This window comes from Euprymna scolopes, chromosome 21, assembly GCF_053919585.1.
Source record: "Euprymna scolopes isolate OS-2025 chromosome 21, ASM5391958v1, whole genome shotgun sequence".
Classification (NCBI taxonomy): Eukaryota; Metazoa; Mollusca; class Cephalopoda; order Sepiida; family Sepiolidae; genus Euprymna; species Euprymna scolopes.
Window position 1 is genome coordinate 59,052,923 of NC_136502.1, and position 22,896 is coordinate 59,075,818.

General features: G+C 32.4%; 1 protein-coding gene across 6 annotated transcripts in view; it reads right to left on the reverse strand.

The window, feature by feature from the left end:
* The window catches only part of LOC145242401 (uncharacterized), a 513,435-nt gene that overhangs the window by 6,991 nt on the left and 483,548 nt on the right, over nt 1–22,896 (reverse strand). The window lies entirely within an intron of this gene.

Sequence of the window (22,896 nt, forward strand, 5' to 3'; positions counted from 1 at the left end):
GAGTTCTTTTATGATGTTGCTTTTGATGTCGAAGAGAGTTCTTGATAATATGCTGCCTTCAAGTACTCCTTGATTCTGCAAGTTTGATAGGGTGAATCCTATGCATACTTGAAAGGATCTATTTTAAAGTTTTTTACGATATCAGGACATCTGTCTCTTAGTTCAATGTTATGGAGATCTTTTATGATACCATATTTTCAAGTGGTTTCATATGCTTTCTCAAGATCAAAAAATATAATTGTTACATATTCCCTGTTAATGAAAGCTTTATTGTAATTTTCGATACTAGTGATATGATCTATACATCCTCGATTTTTTTGATATCCACATCAAGTTTTTGAAATTATGTTGTTGGTGTCTAAATACCATGTAAGATGGTGGTTGATCATCCTCTTGAATATTTTGCATAGGTAACTTGTGAGAGCTATTAGTCTATAGTTTTCTGGGTTTGATTTTTCTTTTCTTGATTTAAGTATGGGTATTATTGTTGCCTCTTTTCATAAACTTGGATAATCTTATTTCCTGTATATTGTAAATGTCTAGAAAGATTTTTATTGTTTAAGGAAGCTGTAGTGCGCTTCAATCTGGTCCTTACAACTGAGTTATGGGATTTTTCTATGGCAGTTTCTAGTTCATTGAGCGAGAAGCTTTCATTATAAGGATCTTGGTTTTTCGAATTAAAGTTTATTTAGTGTTTTTCTTGATCTCTCTTAAGTATTTGAAATTGTCTATTGAAGTGCTTTTATGAGTTTTAGGCAAAAGTTTTATAGTGTGCTGATAATTTTTTTTTTCTCGGTTATTTTCTTGTTTTTATTAAGAGGTGTTTGATTGGGTAAGGATTGTTTCCTGGATATTTTTCTGATGAATGGTGAGGGTAATTGCTTGATCACATTTTCTCATTTTCTTTTATTGGTTCATGAGGTGAGAGATATACCAAGAAGATTGTGATTGTTTTGTGTAATGTTACTCGAGTTGCTATTGCTTGGAGGTTGGTTTTAACAGAACTTACTTTGAGGTATATCATTCCTTATGAGAATTGAAATGCCTCTGTTAGTATGAAGGCCTATAGTATGACTATAGTTGTATAGGTTGGTATTTGGAGACTGCTATTGTTTTGTAGGAAAATTTCTTGTAAGTAAATAATAGCTGGATTGAAGTGTGAAGAAAGTATGAGAAGTTTATTATAATTTGATTTTATTCCACAACAATTCCATTGAACGATGTGTTTTTTTTTAATTTATCCATGAAAATTTTTTTAATTTACATCTATCGCCATTTATTCTACAATTATATAAATTATCATTAACAACATTAGCACTGCTATTGTGCATATTGATTGCATAATTTCTATATTCAAATAAAGAATATATGTATACATATATTTATATGTAGAGGTGACTAGAATGTAAGAAAAATAACTTCCTTAAAAAAACAAAACAAAAAAACAAACTCCCAGGAATAATAACTCATACCAAAATGCAATTATCACCAGAAAAAAAAACAAAAAAAAAAAACATTATATTAAGCAGTTATGTTTATATGTATACAGAATTCACTCTTAAAATTAATAATCATTATGTATCTTAGAAGACAACAGCTAGGTGTAAGAGGCTCAAATGTAGGCTATATTTAGTTTAATTTACTTTTATGCAAAGGGGTTAAAGGGATGAGGGCAGAGACTATTTGTAAAAATTTAAATTCCTTTGATTCTTGCTATATTTTAACAATATGCATCATACATCAATTTTTGAATTTAAAAATTTTTTATTCATCCCAAACAAGACACATTGTCACCGAGATGTAAAGGGCTACTATGAATTAGGGTTCATACCTACATAGGCATTCTAAGTTGAGAGCTGTGCAGCAAGATGCTTATTTACATTACATTTAAATTTCTGCATGTTGGTACTGTCAAGGAGTAAGATAGAAATTCTAAAGGATAGCAGTTCAAGGAAAGAAGTTATTAGGGTAGAAAGTCTTCTAGCATTGAGAGATATTTACAGTGAAGAGGATGGATTTTGCTGATCATCGGGTTGGTCGGATTATTTACATTGAGGAACCACCACTGCAGCAAGTTTGACAGAGAACATTCCATTAAAGTACAAGTCTTTAGTAGTGTGATAAAGAATAGATTGAAAAGTGGGAGATGAGTCAGACAAGTGAGAGTCTGTGAAAATGCATATAATCTGGCTGTCTGTTCAGTCAGACCAATCTTTCCCAAAATGATTGTACTTTCCTTTTGTCACATGGTTCGAAAGCCTCCTCCACCCTCTTCTTTACAGACAAGTTTAAGCCTCTCATTCAACAAAAGTCTGCAAGAGAGAATCAATACCAGACCAAGTATTTTACCAACCAGAAATTATACTTTGGATATTTCTGTTCAGTGGTGATAGAGTTAATAATCATGTTTCAAACATACTTATTGTTATCATCCTCTTTTGTTGTAAAAAAAGAAAAAAAAAAAAAAAAGAAAAAATCTTTCCACAAGATCTGGTCTCTCCATTTGGTTTATTTACTATGAGCTCAACCTATCCAGTGTTGCCGAAGATACAGTGTAATCATTTCGGTTTTATTTCTTCATACATTTAAAAAATCTTAAGAAAAATTTGCCACCAGACAGCATAGTTTTGCTAGCATATATGATGAATGGACATATACTTCATCTCCCTACAAAGTTTTGCGATAACAAAACATTATACTACCCCATTCAAAAAAAAAAAAAAAGAAGAAAGTAATGCATGGGAAGATGGTATCATAACTACAGAACAGATACTACAAACAAACAAAAAAAGGACAAACAAAAAAAGTAAAAAGAGATAATAATTGAGAGGATGGCACGATGACAATAGAACAAATATTACCATATACTACTCCTCTTCTCTATTTAGTCCCTCCTCCAATACTACCTCACGTACACCCATCACAAAAAAAAAAAAAAAAAAAAAAAAAAAAAAAAAAAAAAAAACGGTAATCTCTGAAAGGATGGTATCATGGCCACAGAATAGATACTACACTACCAACTCCCTAAATTAATAGTTCAAAATAGTTATAGTATAGTTTTGACTTGAGATACCAATACTTCATTAGCAATAGATACAGAAAAAGAAATAAAATTTTCATCCTAAGGTCGAAAAGTCTTATGGATATATTCTTTAACTAAAAAAGTTATTCAGTTTGCTGATTTTGACTTTTTAGCGAGTAGTTTAAAATTGCTCGTATTATCAGTCGTTTTGAACCAGACTAATATTTTTAAAAATTGTAGCAAAATATATTGCCAATAACATGGTGCAACAATAATAAATGAAAAGTTAGATTCGTGAGCTTAAAAGCTATTTAGGACTGAGTTGAAATTTTCAGATCGCTGCTATTGAGACAAATAAAGTCTTAGTATTGTTTGTCTGTGTTAACTATCTGGCATGACGCATTTTGCAAGGTTCTGCATGCCTGATATATTTCAAACCATCTTCAAATGATGTGAAGCACTATTTTGTACCATTAAGGTACTTCTGATCCTTGCTGAGTAACAGCAATATGGCATCTGGACTGGTGCTACAAAACCTTTAACTGATTGGAAGTTGTATTGACATTAGTTATGATATTTTTACCAATGTTTCTTTCAAATGTAGTAAGTACTACTATCACAAAGTAGTGAACACTTCCCTAAATGGTAGTTCATCACAATTAAGTAGACATATAAGCCATTGCAAAGATTTGTCAAGAACAATTTCCAGTTTCCTAATCATGCCATTTCTCAGTCCAGTATTAATGATTGTCCCATCTGATACAACTGCATGCAAAGAATCAACTTGTGATACATCAACTGATTTTGTGGACCCAGTTACAGATAATACCTTTTGTGATACGAGGGGCGTGCAATAAGTAATGCCCCTGTCCCACTTCCCATAGCAGTAGAACAACGAAACTTGGCACAGTTATTAGTCTTTCTCTACATAGGAACCACCCAGAGTTATGCATTTCTCCTATCGTTTGATGTAGCTCTGGAGACCGTTTCTGTTAAACACCCCAGATTGGTCCTCCAACCACGACATGACTTTTTTTTTTTTCTTTTTTTTTTACACGGCAGTCACCACTTATCAAGGCCCGGAAGCCACTCAGAAATCAAGGCTGCATCATCTGGGAAATGCTTTCCTTTCAAAAACAACTTCATGGCTGGGAAGAGATGAAAGTCAGAGGGTGCAAGGTCAGGAGAGTAGGGAGGATGGGGTAGGATTTCATAACCACACGCCCGTGCTTCTGATCTGGCGACATGCGAGTTGTGGACCGGAGCGTTGTTCTGCAGGAGGAGGGTACCTTTGCTGATCTTGACCTGCCTCTTGATTTTGATCGCTTCCCTTAATTTCCTCAAAAGTGAAGCATAATAGGCTCCTGTAATTGTGGTACCCTTTGCCAGGAAATCTGTCATCACTACTCTGTCCTGGTTCCATCAGAAGACTGTGAGCATGACTTTGCCAGCGGAGGGTTGCACCCTTGCCTTCTTTGGAGGTGGTTAGTCCAAGTGCTTCCACTGTATTGTCTCTGGATCATAGTGATGGACCCAGGTTTCATCCTGTGTAATCAGTCTTTTGAAAAACTTTGACTCATCTTCTTGGCACATCTCCAAATTCATCCTCGAACACTCGACGCGTTCTCCCTTCTGGAATAGTGTGAGCAACCTGGGAATCCATTTGGCAGACACCTTATGCATATGCAAATGGTCATGAATGATGGTTTCCACAGACCCTGTACTAATCTTGACATCTTAGGCTATTTGGCGAATAGTAATGCACCGATCTTCCAAAATGGCAGCCTCAACTTGATGGACAGATGCCTCATCAATGGCAGAAGGGGGTGGGTGGGGGGTGACCAGGTCTGGGAGCTGTTTCCACAGACTTCCGGTCATGTTTGAATTCATGATTCCAGCATTTTACAAGGTCATATGATGGGGCATTATCACCATAAGTTTCTTTCATTTCATTCAAAGTCTCCTGTAGTGTGCGTTCTTTCAAATACAAAAACCGGATCACTGCTCGACATTCAACAGGCTCCATTTCACACCTGACTCAGTTCAAACACCTGTAAAACGGAAACCACAATTAGTTCAGAGCTGTAATTTGCCACATAACCCGCAGAGATATAAATCATTGCACATGAAAACTTTCAGCTAGATCAGACAACTGGAAGTGAGTCAGGGGCATCACTTATTGCACGCCCCTCGTACATCAACTGATTTTGTGGACCCGATTACAGATAATACCTCTTGTGATACATCAACTGATTTTCCTGATGGTTGACTAACATAATCAAGATACTCAGCTTCTGGAAATGCTAAAATAGCAGTAGCCCTTTTTACAAAGGTTTCTTTAATTTTGTTTCCTCAACATCTTTCACTCTGGTTTCATCAATTTTGCCTTCAAATCCAATGCAGCTGAGATTCAGTTTCCTATGTTGATATTCTATTATCTATATATATAAAAATGTAATTCTTGGTTCGTTCAAAGTCCATAAAACCATATTTCTACATTACCAATTTAATTGAAATTTTCAGAAAATTTATCTGTAAAGTCAAGGAATGCTGGCATGTTATTAAAATAAATTAAGATCGTTAAGATCGCAACTTATAAAAATATATTAAATAAAATAAAAATATTTTTCGTAACTGCGAGACTGTCCGCCATATTTCATTTCCGGTAGAAATGCGCCTTTCACGTGCACCACAGGTTGTCGACTTTCGAATTACAACATTCAACTATCTAATTAATAGATGGGTAAAAAAAAAAAAAAAGAAATTCTCTATTTTTTAAATTATATATATATACACATACACATATATATATATATATTTTTGTACTTTAACCTTACAATTGAATAAAAAAAAAACATATTGTAAAACTTTAATTAAACTTGGAAATATGATTTAAAAAATAGTGCGGATCGGTAAGTGCACTAGCACCATTTGTTTATCTTCATTGTTTATTTTTAAAAGCCTACCTAAAATAAATTTGTCTAATTCTTAATTTCTTATGTTATTGGAAAAAAAAAAAAAAAAAAAAAAAAAAAAGAAGGTAAATATGAAGAATTACTTCACCCTCGAAAATTCCTTTAAAATTACTACTTTTAAAGGTTTTCGGGGTCACTGAAAACGAAAATAACGCTTATAAGATATGAAGAAATGTTAGTTTAAAAAAGTGGAGGGTCACTTTTCCATAATAATTTAACGTAAAATGATCACCCACTTTGTGGCCACGATTTTTTTTGGGGGGGGGGGGACTTTCTTTCTACCCTTGGAAAATCCTTTAAAATTACCTGTTTAAATTGCAAAATGCAAAAGAAATCAAACAAAAAACTTTTTAGCCAAGAAACACAGAAAATTTTTTTAAAATAGCATCCATTTTTTTCTATCGAATTCATTTGCTGTTTTTATTGAAAACTATTTTCTCCAGGATTTTTTATAAAATTTTCCATAAAGGGTCGTGCGTCTCACGTTCGTATATAACAAAAATTTTTTTTTTTAAAGATTTTGGTGTGTTAAAAACGAATCTGCAAACCGTTTCCGTTGCAAAAAAATAGTTTTTATGATATGAAAAAATTACTTTTTCGAAAAGTAGGCGATCACTTTTCCATGTAAATTTAACTTAAAATAAGCACCCACTTTCTAGCCACCTGAGATGGGGGGGGATTTTTTCCCATGTTTATTGGCTAAACAGCTTTCGTTTATGCTCGCGCGTAGCATAAACGAAGGCTACGGCTGTGAAATGGGAAATAGTCTCAGAGTCCAGGGGTTATTACCATGCAAAAGAAATCAAACAAAAAACTTTAGCCAAGAAACACACAGAAGAATGCCCATCTCTCAGGTGGTCAGAAAGTGGGTGCTCATTCTAAGTTAAATTTACATTGAAAAGTGATCACCCACTTTTCGAAAAAGTAATTTCTTCATATCATGAAAACTTTCTTTTTGCGACGGAAACGGTTACACCGAAATCTACAAGAAAATATTTTGTTATATACAAACATGAGACGAGCCTTAAAGTAAAATAATACCGGATTTTTGGGGCAGATTTGCCGTTTAGTTGTTCAAATATCCTCAAACCAGGTAATCACTAAAAGGGACTCTTAAGAGTCGTCATCTGTATTGAGCAAAAGTTTAAAACCACTGATTATATGTCAGCCTACGTCACAGTAACATATATTGAGTGAGTTCCTAACAGTATTTTGTATAGTTTTTTAGTTTAAACTCATTTTTCCAAAATTTCTCCAAACTTCACGTGTTCGATACAGTCTGCCGTCATTTGTATTTTTCAAATATACCGATAAACACCATGTTTTTGAACCGATTAAACATTATACATTACATAAAAACACTACGATGTTATCCAGTTAGGTAGAACATTTACTTTTCTTGCATTTGATAAAATTTATTTGTTATATATTTATTTTTTGACAACTTCTTTGTATCTGTGTTTAGTAATACAAACCCTTTTCATTTAATGTAACGTTTAGTTGGCTCAAAAAACAGTGTTTATCGGTGTATTTGAAAGACACAAATGGTGGCAGACACTGTTGATTACGTTAAGTTTGAGAAAGTGAGTTAAAACTAAAAATCTATACAAAATACTGTCACAAACCCACCGATTATGTCAGCCTATGCCATGGTAACATATATTCGGTGGGGTTTTGACACTATTTTATAGTTTTTAGTTTTCAACTTACTTTCCCAAACTTAACATATTCAACAGAGTCTGCAACCATTTCTGTTTTTCGAGCCGATTAAACATTTTACATTACATAAAAACACTAAACAATTATCCAGTTAGGTAGAAACATAACTTACCCTACCTTTGCTTTCATTTATTTGTTTTTGGACAACTTTTTCGAATCTGTGTATAGTACCCCCCCCCCCCAATCAATCAAATATCAATTACTAACTCACATTTTTCTATACAGTAAAAAAAAAAAAAAAAAAAAAAAAAAAAAAAAAAAAAAACATTTAGCGTTTCAACATTTTTGCTACATTCAGCTTTATCCACTGATTGTTGGTCGAATCCAAGCCATGATTGACGGTAATCCCGAGGATCAGGATCCAATTCTGCAAGAGTACCATTTTTTTCATTTTCGCCTTTTTTATTTTACTTTTTGGAGTGGATTGCTGTACTAAGAATATAAGAAACATGCATCTTCTCTTTATTAGAATTTTCCATTACACCAAATTGAGCCACAGCAACGCGTGGCAGGGTACAGCTAGTTCTATTAATATAAAATCTATGGAAGCTTCGGTGTACAAAAATACATTTATTTTTTTTCCTTGGTTTACTTACATTCATGCAAATTACATCAATTTCAGATGATTTCCTGCCTATCATACCCTACGGTCTTCAACATTGAATCGTCTTGTCCACATAGGTGTTTAGTAAGTATCCTGCACTTCAAATTCAATTCATACATTCATACAATTCATAACAAGATAACGTACAACTAGCAAATACTACGAACACTAAATACAACGGTAACTTTTCTATAAACGTTATCGTGATATTTGCTTTATAGTATTTTCAGGCTCAGAAATTTGCCTTTGAAGATTAGGTTGGCAGTTTTAATGTTTCAAACTCCATCTTGCAGCCAACAAAAACCGTCCTCTCATGACGAGATCGGTTCTACGCATGCGTCAGATGACGTCATGACCTGATTTAGTTCAAATAGTTGAACTGACTAAATTTCATGCACGTTGTGTTAGCTCAGTTAGTTAGAGCGTTGGGTCATTATCTAAACGTTTTGGGTTTGAATCGTGGTGTGAGATGTCTTTTTTTTTTTCAATTTTTTAAATTTAAATATTGAAGCAGGGTTATTTAAGCCATTTTTCACATTTTTCTGTTTTTTTTTTTACTTCGCTTATTCTTAGGTTTCCATTAACACCCCCACCCCCACCACACACACCCAAAAACACCCGGGTACCCACCGATTTTTTAAATTTCAATATCGAAACAGGCTTATTTAAGCCATATTTCACGTGTTTTTTTTTCCCCAGTTTTAACGTTTGTTTTTCTGTTTTCTTTTTTTCTTCGATTTTTACATTTAACATCGTTTGCCTTACGTTAGTTTTTTTTGTGTTTTTTTTTATGTTTTGATTACCCCCCCCCCCCCGCTTAAGTTTTAACGTTCATTTTATGTTTTCTTTTTTTACTTCGCTTATTCTTAGGTTTTCATTAACAACCACACACACCTCCAAACACCCGGGCAACGCCGAGTACCCCCCCCCCATGTCTATATATATAAAAGCGAAAATGTATGTATGTATGTTTGTGTGTCTGCTAAAAACTTTTGACTGACGGAACAAAAATTCACAAACTTGGTATCATATTAAAGCCCCACCCTCTGGACGACAAATATCGAAAAATTAGCCCAAAAGAACCATCACAAGTGCGTCAACTGATCGATTTTCTGCAGGGGGGGTCCCAAAAAGTGACATTTTAATGTTGAACATTACATATTTTTAAATCGATTTATAACTGCCCCCAAAAATACGGGCGCCAACTCTTCTACATAAAGTATACACGGGGCCATTTATTTTGGGTCAACTTGTATTTAAAACCCGCTGAGTCATGTCACGTGATCTTGACGTCAGCCAGCTCTAATGGCAGTCTGAATTTAAAAAAACATGTTACCGGTAAAAAAAAAAATAACCCTTACACCAGCTAAACTATGAACTTCTACGCTATGGCAACGTTACCAAAGTTATTAGCACATTCAAAATAGTTAGATACGATAGTTAAATATATAAAAGCGAAAATGTGTGCATGTAAGTACGTGTGTTTGTATGTCTCGCAAAAACTTTCGACAGAGGCAACGGATTTTCACGAGGTATCATTTTCAAGCTCGAACCTTCTGCCAACAAACATCGAAACTTGGCCAAAAACATTCATTCCTTCACCCTCAACCAGACCCTTTTCTACCAGGTGGGGTGGAAAAAAAAATTGTATCTTCATGACAAGATTGCTTCTACGCATGCGTCAACATGTGCGAAAGACGTATCTTGAATTCGTTTAAATATTATAAAAACCAACCTAGATTCGTCCACGTGTTCATAGCACAATAATGGATTAATTGACAGCGTCGTTATGTTAAGATTGCAGGTTCAATCCCAGTTATCAGATATATATATTTTTTTGATTTTTAAACTTTTAATATTGAAACAAGGCTATTTATACCATTTTTTTTCTCGCTTTTCGCTGTTTTTTTTTTTTTTTGTTTTTCCGAACATTTTCATTTTTTTTGTTTTTCCAATTTTTTTAAAGAAGTTCTACGTCCGTCTGCTGTTTCTTTTGTTTTGTTTTTTCCGATTTTTAAAAAAAAGTTTAAATAGGGTTATTACTTCGCTTATTCTTTACCCCCCCCTCCACACACACCTTCAAAATCCCAGGCAACGCTGGGTACCCCCGCTAGTTACTTAGAAACAAGCTCACATTAGGAATCTTATTTTTGGAAAGTATGTTTACATTGGCAGTTTATACAATTAAAATTACGTTAACAAAGATATTTTAATTCTTGTTTAGAAGGACTTTGATTTTCATAAATTTTTGTTTTAAGTTTGTTTCATAATGGGTAATATTTAAAACCACACTTAACATTGGGACGGGAAGGATATCATTATTATTAGTTGTTGTTAATAACAATAAGGAGAAGAATGTATATGGTAAGAAATATGCATATACATAATAATATAATATTTAGGTATGTAAAATATATAACTTAAAGGTTGGGACCCCTAAGCAAAAAAAAATACAGCCAAACTTCATATTGCTAATACACCTGTCATCAATTTTCTAGACTATAAGAAAAAAAAAATTTTTTTTGACACGATCCTAGTAGCCTGGCAATAGAGTACGATTATGAATATATTCAGTATCAAATAATTCTTATACAGTGCCGGCAAAAAGAAAGTCCGCACTTGTAATTTTTTTTCAAAAACTACAAACTTAAACTAAATTGTAACTGTTTAAACAACTTCATTTGATTCACCTTTTATTTTTCTATGATTTTAAATGTTCACATTTGACTTTTAATTTAAACATTCTAGTCTTCACATCAATTTAAAAAAATAACTTCAAATTGAGGAGCCAAAAAGAAAATCTGCAGCAACAAATTCGCTTAAAACCAGCTCAAATTATCGCCCCTAAATCAGTTTAAAATACCCACTAACAGGCAACAAAGAATCTCTAATCGTAATTGTTGTTGTTCCAGGTCATACAACGTAACATTTAGTCTTTCTCTTAGTGATCACCAAAAACTCATTAATCTCCACCTTTCTGGTTCATCCAATCGAGAAATTGTCCGCAGATTGAAATGTGGTGAGAAAACGGTACAAAAGACTGTGCAAAAGCATCAAAACACCGGCAGTGTTCATGATGCCCCTTAATCTGGTCGTACTGAAGTTACTTCTAACAGGGAAGACAATGCTATCAAGATCTGCAGCCTAAGAAACAGATTTGAAACGGCTCCCCAAATCCAACAACAGTGCAATCTTGTTAAAAAGTACCTTCTTTCTACTGTCAAAAACAGATTAAAGGAATTTAATTTGCGAGGATATGTTGCAAGAAGCAAGCCAATGATTTCTGTAAAGAACAGAAAGCACCGCCTGGACTTAATCAGATGCAATGAAGATCATGACTCTTGATATTGGTTGAAAGTGCTTTTTAGCGATGAAAGTTCAATAGACTAGGCAGTGATGGTAGGCAGTACATCCATGGGGGAAAGACGAAGAATTTAATCCTAGGTGCTCAGTTTCAACACTGCAAGGTAATGGAGGTTCAGTTTTGGCGTCGGACATTATTAGTACCAATGGTTCAGGGGCTATAGTTCGCTTGCAAGGTCGAATTAATTCGACCAAGTACATTAAAATGTTGACTGAGCATTTTCTACCCTACTTTGGTCGGAATTTGGATGATAATCCCATCTTCATGCAGGATAATGTACCAATTCACACAGCTGGCAATGTCAAGAGGTTTCTGGAAGAGCATGATATTCCGTGTTTGGATTGGCTCCAGACCTAAATCCTATGGAAAATGTATGGCATTACATCAAGCAATAGCTACGTAATGATAAAATTTCAAATTTGGAAGAACTTTGGACAAGTCGGATGCATTTTTCCTGGAGTATTGTTGCAATCTAATTCAAGGAATTCCCAAAAGATTGCAGGCTGTCAAATTGCAGAAGAGCTATGCTACTAAATGTTAACTAGTTTATTGTGTTCCTGTTGTATTTGTGTTGCATTAATATCCTAAAGTTACATTTAAATAACAATTTTCCATTGTGCAGACTTTCTTTTTGCCTCCTCAATTTGTAGTTATTTTTTTAAATTGACGTGAACACTAGAATATTTCAATTAAAAGTCAGATATGAACAGGTAAAATTATTGAGGAATAAAAGGCCAATCAAATGAGTTATAGTTTGTTTAAACAGTTACATTAAATTTAGCTTAAATTTGCAGTTTTTGAAAAATCACAAGTGCTGACTTTCTTTTTGCCGCCTGCATAGACTGAAATTTACTTACTTTGTCTATGAAAACCAAAGAATAGAGATATAACATATGAGAAATATTTGGAATCAAGTCTCCCCTTGCTGTTATTTCAAATCATTTGAAACCAGAGCAGCAAGTCTTAGTCTTTCTTCCATCAAGGGCAGAGGTTTTGAGGAAATATATTTTTTCACAACGTGGAATGGTTGTTGACCCACTCAAACAAGACCGATAATGAGGGGAGGTTCTATCATGATTTCTCCATTGCTTATGACCTCACTCAGATTGTTCACGAACCCACCCGCGTGCCCGACAATGACGGCTAGTATGCGAGTCTACTAGACCTTTTTCTCACAACTTGCCCTGAACTATGTTCAGTTTATGTTCTGTCTCCTCTTGGATCTTCCAACCACTCTGTTGTAACAATTAAGATAAAAACGAAATGTAATAAGTCCTCAGACGTACCTCTCCATCATACAGTATATCGATACACTAAGGCTGACTGGGATAGCTTCCGTACATTTGTATCGGATCTACCTCTGCATTCCATGTTTAAAAAGGATGTGTCCTCTATAGTATCAGACCTGACAGAATGGTTAATTGTAGGTATAGACTGTTTCATACCCTCGAAAAAGTTGCAGCAAAAACCTAATAGCCAGCCCTGGTTCTCTCAAGAATGTGCTGCTGCCATTGCGCACAGAAATCACTTTTTCCACTGCTTCCAACATAATAGATGTATGGAAACTAAAGCTGCTTTCAGGACTGCCAGCAACCATTGTATGAAAGTAATAAAGAACGCAAGAGAGTTGTATGCTCAGTCCGTCAAGTCCAAAGTAGCTGAGCAGCGGCTTGGTTCCCACCAGTTTTGGTAAATAGCAAACAGAATCCTGAACAGAAGTGTGTGCTGTATCCCAACTATCATCAATGGACCTGAGGTAATCTCGTCAGCATCAGACAAAGCCAAACTCTTTGCCAAGAACTTTGCAGCTAATTCTACCCTTTGTGACCAAAGCCGCCAACCCCCAATATTTCCTCCTGTATCAGAAAACACGCAATGTGATATACAAATATCTGTACATGATGTTGCCAAGCTAATTAAAAACCTTGATTCCAGTAAAGCAAGAGGCCCTGACGGTATTCCAGTTATAGTACTCAAAAAACTTCAACCTGAACTAGCGACCATACTTACAAAACTGTTTAAACGTTGTCTTAAGGAAAATTGCTTCCCATCACCCTGGAAAATCTCATCAGTAAGCCCTGTATTTAAGAATTCAGGTGATCGCTCATCCCCCTCTCAGTACAGGCCAAGAAGTCTCCTGTGCGTCATGCGTAAGTTGCTGGAATCTGTGTTAAATACAGAAGTAATCAACCATCTCAACAAAAATAACCTTCTTAGTTACACTCAATATGGTTTCCGTTCTGCTAGATCTACAGCAGATGTGCTTACAGTTATATTTCATAGGATAAGCGAATCTCTCGACGGAAGCAACCTTTCTAGGGCAATTGCTTGACATATCAAAGGCCTTTGATAGGGTATGGCATAAAGGTTTACTCCACAAGATCTCTAGCTATGGTATAGCTGGAAATGTCTTCTCAATTATTAAATCATTTCTTTCTGATAGTTTCATAAGAGCAGTAGTTGAGGGGCAAAAATCAGAAGCTCACAGTATTAATGCTGGAGTCCTTCAGGGGTCCATCCTGGACCCAACTCTATTCCTGATCTACATTAATGATTTTCCAAATCACATCCTTACATCATTTGTAGACATTTATGCTGATGACACTACCATCTATAGTAGCACATCTAAGACAGTAAACGACCAAGTTCTCTCCGATTCTCTCTCCTCTGATCTTGAGCACGTGGTACAATGGGGAAAAGAGTGGTTGGTTACTTTTAATGCATCTAAAACCAAGCTTCTCTCTTTACATCATCAACACTCTAATCCACATCTGGCATCAATTGAAATGAATGGCTCTCATCTTGGGGAGGCCTCAACTTTTGACAAGCTTCTGGGCTTGACAGTTACTCCTGATCTTAAATGGAACACGTATATCAAATCTGTTGCCAAGGCCGCTGGAAAAATGGTGGGATCTTTCTATCGATCCAGTAGATATCTCACTGCTGATGCAATTCTCTATCTATATAAGAGCTAGGTACGTCCAAGGATGGAATACTGTTGCCACATCTGGGCAGGAGCTGCTAGAAAGGCCTTGTCCTGCCTTGATAGAGTTCAAAATAGACTTTGTAGCCTCATAGGAAATATCCTTTTCTTTTCCCTGCAATCTCTATCTCACAGAAGAGATGTTGCGAGTTTGTCTCTGCTTTATCGTTATTTTCATGGAAAGTGTTCGACTGAGATTCAGTCTATGGTCCCCCCTCGCCAAACTTTCACAAGAAACACTCGTCTAGCTGAAAACACTATCAATAATTCCCCCCCCCGACTCTTTATCTGTGCCTAAACCTAAACGTAGATTCCATGAACAAAGCTTCTTTCTTAGAACTGCACACCTTTGGAATTGTCTTCTGTTTTCCTGCTGACTACAATATGGTTGTCTTCAAGTCTAACGTAAACAAGTTCTTGATGAGCCGTTCCATATAAATTAACAAATTTACTGAATTTGTTACTATATTGTCCAATTTCTACTGTACACTCTTTAACCCTAATCCTCGAGTGGCCTCCTGGCCGTGATAATGTGGTAATGTCTGTGCAAAAAAAAAAAAGAAAAGAAAATCATATGCAAAACTAGGAAAACAAATGAAAATGATTGAAACATTTTATGATTGTAAAAAGAGCCAAAAATAGGCCCTGGCCACTAATATATATATATAGATATACCACCTTTTTTTGTCAAATTTATAACTTATATCACAAATGAATTTCCTTTTAAGCAAGAAACTAATATTTATAAGTATCATGTTTTCTTTCACATTCATCAAGATTAGCTGTAGTTTAATAAACGTTTATTGACATGAGGAGACAGCAAACAATTCTTACACACAATGTGCCACTATTTGTTCCACTACATTGATTTCATTTGAAAATTTAAGGACCGAGAAATATTTATTAAGACATTATCCTTGACACAATTAAAAATAATCATTTTTTTTCTACATTATCCTCAGTGATAGAAGTAAAGTGACCCATTATTTTGCTATGTAATCTACATATGTGTTTATGGTGTGTATGAAGAAACTATGTAAATTAGCTGGAAGAAACTTACTTTTTCTCTAAATGTTCAGACATTAAGAAATATTAGAGTCACTGAATAAACGTAGCGTGAGAATAAGGGAGAAAAAGCGAGTGAGAATGAGAGAGAAAAAGCGAGTGAGAATGAGAGAGAAAAAGCGAGTGAGAATGAGAGAGAAAAAGCGAGTGAGAATGAGAGAGAAAAAGCGAGTGAGAATGAGAGAGAAAAAGCGAGTGAGAATGAGAGAGAAAAAGCGAGTGAGAATGAGAGAGAAAAAGGGAGTGAGAATGAGAGAGAAAAAGGGAGTGAGAATGAAAAAAAGGGAGTGAGAATGAAAAAAAGGGAGTGAGAATGAAAAAAAGGGAGTGAGAATGAAAAAAAGGGAGTGAGAATGAAAAAAGGGAGTGAGAATGAGAGACAGTAAAAGAGAGAGTGAGAGTAAAAGAGTAAAAGAGAGAGTGAGAGTAAGAGAGAGAGAGAGAGAGAGAGCAACAATGAGAGAGAGTAAAAGTGAGAATCAGAGAGATGAGATAGACTCAAAGTGATGAGTGAGAATCAGAGGGAGTGATGAGTGGCTTGTTTAGTTAATTATAGGTTCGAACAATGAAAAAATATTTTTCCCCAAACCTTACTCTATTCTAAAATTAAGGTACATTTGAGTGTTATACATGTATATAGGAAAAATTTTGTGTTGTTAAAGTATATAGGAAAAATGTCTTAGGGAGACAAACGTTGATTGCATTACATTTGATATAAAAAAATCTACTCTTGATGTTATATACTAAATCATCTCCTTTATCATGTGGCATACATTTAACACATTAATAATCTTAATCTAATGTGTTAATAAAGCATTGCTTTTTGATGGAGGAAAATACTGTTCAAGCAAAAAATTGCTTGAGAAATATGAATTGAACTTTACTCTATTGGAAACAATGGTCAAGAGGTGATATGCACACTTTAAACATGGTCATACTGACACAAATAATGCTGAAAGCTTAGGTTGTCCAAATTTAGCCTTGACTCAAAAATATCAAAAACGTTCTGTTTTGTTCGACTGAAGTTGTGTAAGATAGGGTTGAAGATATCAGAAGGCAGTGTATTCACCATTTTGAATGCGAAAGATGTATTCAAAGTTAGTATTATGTTTGCTCGCAGTTAATAAAAAACAAAAACAATGTGGCAAAAATCTAAAACGTTGTTTGCAACTGTTTTACTGCAACACAACAGAATTTTTTAGAAGAATATTCAACAATGGATGAAACAGAATTTCACCACTTCTTTCTGGAGACAGCTGACTAAAATGTCCAAAGTGACCAATGATACAAAAATCAGTAGGCAAAGTTTTGGTCTCCATTTACTGGGATGCACAAGGTATTTTGTTCATTGATTAAGTTGAAAACAGAAGAACCATCAATAACATGTTATATATCATCATTATTGCTTTTGGGGAAACAATCCCCCCCACCCCAAAAGGCTACAAATGCAGAAAAAAGTGCTTTTTCATCAAGAAAATACACCATATCACAAGTTGATCGCAACAATAGCAAAACTACATTAATTGCACTTAAAATTACTTTTGCATTCTCTCTATTTTGCTCCCAGTGATTACTGGATGTTTGCAGATCTCAAACGAATGTTACAGGGAAAGAGGCTTCGCTTCAATGAAGTGATATTGGAATTTTAGGCATAATTTAAGGCCAAAGACAAATCGTTTGACCAAAAAAAGGCACTAAATTGTTACAGAAAATTGTATCATACTATAAACTGATAAATAAAAAAGGCACTAAATTGTTACAGAAAATTGTATCATACTATAAAATAATGATAAAAAAGGCACTAAATTGTTACAGAAAATTGTATCATACTATAAAATAATAATAAAAAAAAGGCACTAAATTGGTACAGAAAATTGTATCATACTATAAAATAATAAATAAAAAAGGCACTAAATTGTTACAGAAAATTGTATCATGCTATAAAATAATAAATAAAAAAGGCACTAAATTGGTACAGAAAATTGTATCATACTATAAAATAATAAATAAAAAAGGCACTAACTTGTTACAGAAAATTGTATCATACTATAAAATAATAAATAAAAAAGGCACTAAATTGTTACAGAAAATTGTATCATACTATAAAATAATAAATAAAAAAGGCACTAACTTGTTACAGAAAATTGTATCATACTATAAAATAATAAAAAAAGGCACTAAATTGTTACAGAAAATTGTATCATACTATAAAATAATAAATAAAAAAGGCACTAAATTGTTACAGAAAATTGTATCATACTATAAAATAATGATAAAAAAAGGCACTAAATTGTTACAGAAAATTGTATCATACTATAAAATAATAAATAAAAAAGGCACTAAATTGTTACAGAAAATTGTATCATACTATAAAATAATAAATAAAAAAGGCACTAAATTGTTACAGAAAATTGTATCATACTATAAAATAATAAATAAAAAAGGCACTAAATTGTTACAGAAAATTGTATCATACTATAAAATAATAAAAAAAGGCACTAAATTGTTACAGAAAATTGTATCATACTATAAAATAATAAATAAAAAAGGCACTAAATTGGTACAGAAAATTGTATCATACTATAAAATAATAAATAAAAAAGGCACTAACTTGTTACAGAAAATTGTATCATACTATAAAATAATAAATAAAAAAGGCACTAAATTGTTACAGAAAATTGTATCATACTATAAAATAATAAATAAAAAAGGCACTAAATTGTTACAGAAAATTGTATCATACTATAAAATAATGATAAAAAAAGGCACTAAATTGTTACAGAAAATTGTATCATACTATAAAATAATAAATAAAAAAGGCACTAAATTGTTACAGAAAATTGTATCATACTATAAAATAATGATAAAAAAAGGCACTAAATTGGTACAGAAAATTGTATCATACTATAAAATAATAAAAAAAGGCACTAAATTGTTACAGAAAATTGTATCATACTATAAAATAATAATAAAAAAAAGGCACTAACTTGTTACAGAAAATTGTATCATACTATAAAATAATAAAAAAAGGCACTAAATTGTTACAGAAAATTGTATCATACTATAAAATAATAAATAAAAAAGGCACTAAATTGTTACAGAAAATTGTATCATACTATAAAATAATGATAAAAAAAGGCACTAAATTGTTACAGAAAATTGTATCATACTATAAAATAATAAATAAAAAAGGCACTAAATTGTTACAGAAAATTGTATCATACTATAAAATAATGATAAAAAAAGGCACTAAATTGGTACAGAAAATTGTATCATACTATAAAATAATAAATAAAAAAGGCACTAAATTGTTACAGAAAATTGTATCATACTATAAAATAATGATAAAAAAAGGCACTAAATTGTTACAGAAAATTGTATCATACTATAAAATAATAAATAAAAAAGGCACTAAATTGTTACAGAAAATTGTATCATACTATAAAATAATGATAAAAAAAGGCACTAAATTGGTACAGAAAATTGTATCATACTATAAAATAATAAATAAAAAAGGCACTAAATTGTTACAGAAAATTGTATCATACTATAAAATAATAATAAAAAAAAGGCACTAAATTGTTACAGAAAATTGTATCATACTATAAAATAATAAATAAAAAAGGCACTAAATTGTTACAGAAAATTGTATCATACTATAAAATAATGATAAAAAAAGGCACTAAATTGTTACAGAAAATTGTATCATACTATAAAATAATAAATAAAAAAGGCACTAAATTGTTACAGAAAATTGTATCATACTATAAAATAATAATAAAAAAAAGGCACTAAATTGGTACAGAAAATTGTATCATACTATAAAATAATAAATAAAAAAAGGCACTAAATTGTTACAGAAAATTGTATCATACTATAAAATAATAATAAAAAAAGGCACTAAATTGTTACAGAAAATTGTATCATACTATAAAATAATAAATAAAAAAGGCACTAAATTGTTACAGAAAATTGTATCATACTATAAAATAATAAAAAAAAGGCACTAAATTGTTACAGAAAATTGTATCATACTATAAAATAATGATAAAAAAAGGCACTAAATTGGTACAGAAAATTGTATCATACTATAAAATAATAAATAAAAAAGGCACTAAATTGGTACAGAAAATTGTATCATACTATAAAATAATAAATAAAAAAAGGCACTAAATTGTTACAGAAAATTGTATCATACTATAAAATAATAATAAAAAAAGGCACTAAATTGTTACAGAAAATTGTATCATACTATAAAATAATAAATAAAAAAGGCACTAAATTGTTACAGAAAATTGTATCATACTATAAAATAATAAATAAAAAAGGCACTAAATTGTTACAGAAAATTGTATCATACTATAAAATAATAAAAAAAAGGCACTAAATTAGTACAGAAAATTGTATCATACTATAAAATAATAATAATAAAAAGGCACTAAATTGGTACAGAAAATTGTATCATACTATAAAATAATAAATAAAAAAGGCACTAAATTGTTACAGAAAATTATATCATACTATAAAATAATTAAAAAAAGGCACTAAATTGTTACAGAAAATTGTATCATACTATAAAATAATAAATAAAAAAGGCACTAAATTGTTACAGAAAATTGTATCATACTATAAAATAAATAAAGTCGAATTTTGTCTAAAAGTTATTTCTTAGTCATACGATGTGTTATAGACATAAAAATTGAAACAGAAAATATTTATATAAGCGATATTTTTTATTTGAAACTACTTTTAGTGTATGCACATAAATGAATGTGAAAGTTGGGCTCTCACACTAACAGTTCATGCCCTATTTCAAATTTATGCAATAGATGCATCATTTTAATTTATCGCTTATATGCATGCAATATCAGCAATAAAACTAAATTTGCATATTAGTTTTCAAAAAGGACATTTTATTAATTATTTGTTATTGTTTTTTTAATTGTTTTAATTTTAACACAACAATTGTTTTGCAATAGTGTTTCATTTATTAAACCTACATTTAATATTTGTGTTCAGATCAGGGTTGCGGAGTCGGATGGTAAAAGTCCGACTCCGACTCCTTTAATATCTTCAACTCCGACTGACTTCCGACTCCTTGACCCTATGTGAAAATCTATTTTGCAGATCCATATACCAGCATCCCACATCCATTCAGCATGCATTTTATAATTACTTTTCATGTATATCATTTTCGACGTTTAACATTCACTTGCATGATCAATATACTCACATATAAACTAAACCCGCTTTATAGAATAAGTTTAGATAACAAAGGGATAAAAAGTTTACAATTTTATTATGCTATCAGTTCAAAATAGAATACAATATTTAGGGATAGGGAAACCTCTTTAGGCCATGGCATTTTGAAGCCAAACGCTTCTCATCAGAAGAGGGGGATAAAGACATTATACAGAGAATAAATAATATTTTAAAAGATAATATTGCCTTTATGGAATGAGGATCAAAGGTAAAACAGGAAAAAGCCATAAAGGGCTATAGTAGCATGGATTGCTTATTATTGAAATATCATATACATATATACATACACACACACACACACATATACATATATATACAATATACAATGGTATTATTTATGCTCATGATCATTTACCAGCCTATCAGCATATTCAAATCTATAATAGCAGAGTTGCACTTCAAGCTATATATTTTCTTTTTCCTTTGCACCCTCTCCTCTCCCGAAAAACTCATCTGTTATTGCATTTATCCATTCTCATAAATCTTCTATCACAATATTAGGAAAAAAAGTCAATCTATAAAAATGTCTTATTTGTAAACATAAAAAATAGGCTTTATTTATAATTATAGAATTGAAAGTTGCAAATAAGAATTTAATAATTTACTCTCAAAAACAAGATGGCTTCAGTGAGCTTCTCTTTCATTGCAACCCTTTGGTCTGTCCTGATTAACCTTAGTGCTGAAAACAAACGTTCAACACTCACTTGTGTTGGAGGAAGTGCTACTGCCAACATTGCAGATTCTTTCACTATCACAGAGTACTGCTTTATAGCTTCATGAACATTTAACTTAGACATTCTATCTAGTTGTTCTACTTGCTGTAATGCAGCATGAAAGTCTAGCTTGAAACTTGCTAAGGCTTTATTCACTGAAGATAGCGTTTTAGCTATTTCCTGTAGCTTACACCGCTTTGACCTTGCTTTATGATCTTCTTGATCCAAAAGCTTTTCAAAATCCTCTTCATCGCAGGTTCCCTCTGAGTCTGTGGTTGAAATAGTGTCTGGATCTTCAGTAGATGCCATTGAATTTAAGCCCCAAATCCTCACAGCAAGATCACAAAGTGCCAATTTCGCTTTATCTTTCTGAGTGTCAGCTAACAACATTATTCATTGGGTCTAGATATACTCCAGGATTTTCACTACATTAAAAACCGACCTTTGCCATCGTAGGAAATTTTTTTTTTTCACAGGTGGAAAAGTTTTTGTTGTTAATGTTTGCTAAAAAATAAATGCAATAAACTTTGCTGTAGTGTTAACATATGCTGCATTTTAAAAAAGGTGGTTCACGCTGACAATTAAATGGAATAATAAACGTTGAAAAAATTAATAAAAATAAGTAAAATTATGAATGTTGGCTTTGGGTGGGGGGCAAGTAAGTAAGAACAGTCATTTGTTAAAGTGTAGAATAATTAACAGTCGAAAAATTGTAAACAATAACAAAAGTCAACAAATAACTGATACCAAATGCAGTAAAATTCAAGTATCTTTTATACGTGCTGAAACTGTGTTTAATTTTTTTTTTATTTCATTTCTTTTAGTTGTCTTTACAACAATTAGCTGATTGCTTGTCGTTTAACCATTGGGGACTTCATTCTTGAAAAATTGTATTAAAAAATCTATGATTATCACTAACTTTACATTTGGGAGTGCAACTCGAACTTAGTGTTAGTGGTAGAATAAGTCATTTGTTTACAACCTTGGAGAAATTAAGCCCGTTAAGCGATTGTTTTAGCATGTTAAAAGTATACAGGTTGGTAGATAATTAAATGCTACTGTGTTTGGTAAGATTTTTTTTTTTTTCTTTTTTGCTGTTATTTTTGCTTTTTACAATTTTCAACTTAACTTTTTTTACACTTTAACCATGTGAATAAATACTTCTAAAATAAAGGGGATGCTTGGATCG